Source organism: Nestor notabilis, unplaced genomic scaffold (assembly GCF_000696875.1).
Source record: "Nestor notabilis isolate BGI_N333 unplaced genomic scaffold, ASM69687v1 scaffold28708, whole genome shotgun sequence".
Classification (NCBI taxonomy): domain Eukaryota; kingdom Metazoa; phylum Chordata; class Aves; order Psittaciformes; family Psittacidae; genus Nestor; species Nestor notabilis.
The window spans coordinates 15,195-21,197 of NW_009941177.1; positions in this window are offsets into that span (position 1 = coordinate 15,195).

A 6,003-nucleotide genomic window follows, 5' to 3' on the forward strand; every position below is an offset into this window, starting at 1 on the left:
TTCTCAGAGAAAATTTATATTGGATTTTATAAGCGTTTGGTGTATGCTTTGTTTATTGTCTCAGTATTCAGCCATTAGCACTGAATAGTTGTGGTGTTATACAAACCAGAAAACAACAACTACAAATAACAATCAGTCTCTGCCTCAGGACACACAAGCTGAAGAGAATGATCTGAAAATTCTTCAGAGATGCTTGCCAAAACCAGACTTACTCTTTATGGCCAGAACAGATGCTTGCTAATTCAGGTGGGCCCTTAAACTATAAAAGCAGATTATGTCTACGCACATATCTCCGAGTCACCTGCGCTATGGCCACGGCTGTGCCAGCTGCATATCCAGCCTGAATGAAGGTGGAGAAAGGCTGGAGTGTCCGCCTTAGGCTGAAAATTGTGATTATGCTGGGATTTGCCCAGGATGTGAAAACTACATACTCCTCCAGTAAGCAAACTTGTCATTCCTAGACTTGTTATGCAATGCCATGGCCTTGGTTGTTGACAATACCCAAACCCCAGATCTTTTGACTATTGATGTGCACATTTAAATCCTTATGCCAAGGGTACCAAAAAAAGCTAGAGAACCGAACCAGGAGCCAGTTAAAAGAGCTAGAATGATCTGGTGGTTTTATCCAGAATTGTAAAGCAGAGGAGCTGTGTTTTCTTTCTTTTTCCCAGAAACATGCACCCACTGTCATGGGTGGGTGCTGACAGATACTTCCTACTCTTCATTTTCTTCACATGTAAAACCTGATTGATCAGTAATACGAATAATTTAAACTTTCCTCTGTCAGTTTTGGCAAACAGTAGTCAAAAAAAGGTATTTTAAAGGAACTTTTAACAGAGAGTGTGTATGGGGAAGGATAACCACAGTCAGTGAACAGAGCTGGACTTCCAGGGAGCTACTTAGAGCTCTGCCATTGGTTGTTTGAAATCCAGCATTGCACCTCTGCATCCCTTAGCTTCCTTATGCATAAAATGGAGATAACAGTACCAAGCTTGTCTTTACAAACCACTTTGACAAGAAATTTACTTTCATATTGGCATCTTGCTTCTAGGAACTGTATTTTCAGAACACTAACACCACCCTCTCCCACTTCTACTGAACACTCCTTTTGCAGTTATCACCTTCCTACTGTTTTAATGTTAGTCATCCAAGCCAAGGACAAAGAGCTAAAATGAGCAACAAAAACATGAGCCTTCATTTAGAGACATAATCTGTTTAATAAATATGACTGTAAAAGCAATAAACAATAGCAATTATACATTACGCTACATTGTATTTAACGAAAGGGGAAAAGAAGATGAAAAAGTACATCAAAAAAAGTAATTTTAAAATTAGAAATAGTTCCAACACTATAAGAAAACTTTTTGATAGGCTTACTATAAAAATAAGTTGGCTAATGTTGGACTTCAGTGGGGACTATTGTACAGTTGCTGCCAATACTTGCCCATCTTTCATAAAGCTGTAGTTGCAAAGACAATAGCAAAGCCAAACTGCTGTCTTTCTCTACCTATCTTCAGAGAAACTACAGAAAGAGGCAGAGGATCCTGTTCAATGATTATCCTTTAACTACAATGTGTCTAATGCTCTCACACTTAGTATCACTTTTTTAATTTGCTAGCAAGTTCGGGCTTATACCCAATTTGTGACAAAGAAATTCAAACCCTCTACCACCATGAAACCCCTGTCCCAGGGCCCTGGGCAACACCAGCAACACTGCTTTCTCCTGGTTTTGACTCAGTTTGCTGTCCACAATGTCTACTGACCAAAATCCACTCCTGTCAGGAATCAGAGTGCCTCCTTATATGCCTCACTAAATATGAACTGGTCTCTATTTGCTTTCACCTAACACAGTTAAGATTATATTGGTTACTGTCTTTCTTTCTTTGCACTTCGAACAAAAGTCCTGGTGCTAGGTTAGGGTTGGGTTGGAAATTAACAGCTGTAATGACCACAGGTTAGTCTTCAGATAGCCAGTGTCTTGGAAGGACTTGTTTGAGGTATGCTAAACTTGTTTTCCTGCTGTTCCCTTTCATACCCTACATGAACATATCCTGCAGCCTAATTTCTAGTTTCAGTGTAAGATACAAGCTTATTGGTAAGAAATCAAATCTTGTACAAGAGTAGTCCTGTGGAGCTGAGGCTCAACATACATGGCAACAATCTCAGGCCAAATCCTCCTTTATTATCCCTCCTGTGCCCAGAGTGGCAGGAGTTTGTCCAGATCTCCAACCAGGATGGGTTGCTGAGAAGGCCATAGGAAACTGTGTATAAACCTTTTCCTGCTCACTATTCTATGGGCAAAGTGTCTTTCCAAAAACTGACAAGCCTTCCGTTGACTCCCAAAGGCAAAATCTCCTGGGGCTTCCCCAGACAAATCCAAGCATCAGCACCAAATGCAGCTGAGGGTGTTACTAGGGCTTTCTCTTAGCCAGAATTAAAGGTGTAAGGCTGGTACAAGGTACAGTGTAAGTTCATGCTGGCAATAACCTTCTGCAACTGCAGTATGGACAGACCTCCCTGCCTGTAAAGCACACTAGTTCTGTACCATTCAAGGTTAGGAGGCAAAAAGTTATCTTTCAACAGTGCTATCAGTGGAATGCCTTGGTGAGAGTAGGCTAAAAAAGCTGTCTAAGAAAGAGCCTGGCCTTGTGGCTGGGATCACCCATAATTACACTCAGCCTCCTCGCAGCCATGGGGCACAGGCAGCAGCTGCAGCTACAGGAACGAAGGGCAGAGTTCAAACAAAGACATAAACCAGACTGACCAAGAATACTTTCAGTGCCTTGAAACTCCAGTGTGACTTTTTTTGTGTGTCCTATGAAAGTCTGCTGAGGCGGCTAGCCCTCCCGCAGCCCAAAGTGCTAAAAGAGCAGTTAAATCTAAAGCCAAGAACTCTAAACGTCCCCTCCCAACCAGCCCACCCCTCTCCCTAAAGAAGAGACCCCCATGCATATTCTTGGCTATATCGTTATGAATTTTCTACAAATTAGAGACTGATCTGAAAAAAGAGAGTGGAGGGGTGACGGGAAGGGCCGCAGAAGTGAATAGTGGTACCAGATCCTCTCCCCCCACCCACCCCACTAAAATTGAACACCTGTACAATGCAGTTCCACTATGGTCTCAGTATAATGTCCACATGCACAGGCTTAAAGCTAAAAACCCTTTGTTGTCTGAAGAATTAAAAAGTCCAAATGCAGTGAGATCTCCTATTTTTTTAAGATATAGATATATATCGGTGTCCTCAATTCAACCATTTACATAGGTAGGGATTTCTTTTGTGCTCTGGGGCTCAGCAGCTGTGGAAATACTTCCTGTGGCATAAAAAAAAGAAAAAAAAAGAAAAAAAAAGAAAAGAACAAAATAAAAGAGTCAGTAAATAACAAGTGCATTTAGCCAAGGAAGGTGTTAGGAGGCATCACCTTGCTTGCCTTTGGGATTCAACTGTTCCAGACTGACACACTCTTCCCAGAAATGTTTTCTTGTCATTCAAAACACCTAAGGTGATGTCCTGTTCTTTTGCTAATGAAGATGATTCACCCATGTTGAATAGAAGAGGGAGAGGCCAGAGCAGAGGGGTGGAAGGAAGGAGGGGTTGTGGTCCTCAGAGGAAACTCATTTGCAATTATAAGGTATTGGAGACTTCACAAATAACCTTAAGCTTTTCATTTGCAAAAGAAGAGCCTAAACCACTCACATCTAGAAAATAGGAACCATGTTTTTTTTTTGCTGCCAGAGGTTGGAGAGAAAATTAAATGATCCAGGGACTTTCATTCAGATTCCTCCAAAGAAGGATCCCTGAATGTTAGTCAAAGGGGTTCAAAAAACCTGGCTTCTGAACAATCATACAAAAGAGAAACACCCAATTACAGTCTTGCTTTGTTTTCCCGAAAGAAAGAAAACTCATTTAAAAAGAAGCTGCTGTTTTCCAGAAACAGATGAGGTGGTTGTATAGGAGGAGAGTGAAGAGCCTTTGCACTTCCTATTCTGTTCATACCTAGGTCCAGACCTTTTCATTTTGTCCGTGAGCTCTGATTGTTGGACTGATTCCTTTTGGTAGAGAATTGAGTCCATTTATCCCACACATTTAACTTTTGCAGTTACAGGCACAAACCAAGGAGTTATAAAAGTCTAATTTCTGATTCAATAGTGTCCAGTATCATCGCTGAGATACACACAAAATGCTGACGATTGTAGGAAGCCAGAAATGCTAGTTACACCAAGTGAAAACCTACCCCCAAAAAGGCTTCAAGGGTTTGGCTTCCAACACCAGCAAGAGTAGTTTTGAAGGTACCTCTAGTAGATCTAGCAGGTGACTGACTCCTGTCACTTCTGTCCCAGTGACCTATGAAAACATGTTTCCCTACCCCTGGAACAGCATGAACCATGGTCATTACATTCTTTTAGAAAGGGGAAGCTCAAAGCCCATCTAATTCTAGAAAGAGGGTTCCTAAACTGAAATTGGGTGTTTCTCCCTTATCTCTAATTTTGCCTTCTGGGGGGGGGGGGAAATTAAAAAATCCAAACAAACAAACAAAAAAGAATCGTTAAAGTTTAGGACCCACCGCTCCGGGTCTTGGCTTGAAACCTCTTGGTGATCCACAAGCCTTTTGGAAGTCCTCTGTCCAGACTACCTTGGTTGCATTTCCTTTCCTTGGGTTCTGGACTGTGGCCTGAGGTTGCTCTGTATGGGGAACACCACATGGGAAGGTTGGTCCCCTCACTCCATCCTGTATTCTGCTAAGCAGGAATATCCAGGTCTGCTGATGAATAGCTGCTTAAAAGCTTTTAATAGCTATCTGATCTCTCCTCAGTGAGCAGGTGAGATCAGTATTGATTGCAGTGGGGCTTCCAACTTAGACATTAGTTTCATCAAGAGACTTCTTTTTCTTCCCAGGTTGTTTCACAGGCCACAATCTTAGCATATCACATTCCCTCCTTCAATTGCCCTTCCCCTTGCTCCCTCTCAGTAGTAGCTATGACTCTACACCTGCTTTAGTGAATACTCCCATATATTTTAGGGACATCCTTAGGTAGAATCTAAGGTTTGGTTAGGCTGATGCAATTGTGCAAATAACAGTTCTCAGTTACAACTATGCCTCACTCCTGTGTAAGTCAAGACAGCTATAAACTTTAATTCCTCTAAAGTAGGTCCATGTCCTTATTTGCAGGGGTCCTGTACTGTACTTCTAGTCTGGGCTTGCAGAATTGCCACCCCACAGGTAAAATTGAGAAATGTCTCAGTCATGCCTAAGCAATGCCAGCTTTAGCAGAACATGTACCCAGGCTGAAACCCCCCTGGCTCCATGACAACACTTTTACTGTAGTTAGGGTAACAGAAAACACATATGCATGAGTGAACGTGTTACTGATGCTAGTATGCCCACTTGAAGTCTATTCACTTTAGGTCCTGTGAAAGCCTGCTTTGTAAATTTTCAACCACAGAGGCCCGTAGGAGATACCAGCCCGAGGGCAAACCCAACTGTCCAATGCTGAGATCCCAGGTTTTGCTTGATTTCCCTGGGAGTCAACCAGACTAGCATTGCTCCTGGCTACAAGGTCTGGCACAGCATAAAGGCCAGAGCAGTCAAAACATCAGCGAATGTTTAGATTTTAGATGTGACTTACCAAATCACCTGCTCACCTCCACGTTCCAGGTGGGGGTGGCTGAAGTCCTCCCGGATGTGGGGTTTAGCCCCGCAACTACATCAGCCCCAGCAAAATAAATTAAATTGCCTTATAGCGCAAGTTAAGTGCTGGCAGGATTTTTGAGAAGGGAAAGGGATCTACATAGAGCAACTAGGAGAGAGAAAAAGCCTTAAGTTGTTCCCCTCCCTTTCATCACATGGCAGTGAAGGAAAGGGAAGAGTTAGCAAAGTTTCCTATAGCAAAACTAGTGTTGCAGCAGAAGAGGATAGGGGAAGGAGTGTGCAGGAATAGGGGAAGGAGGGAGGCTGAGAAAAGGGTTAGCCAATTATAAGTCAGAGTCTGACCAGCTGCGGGATG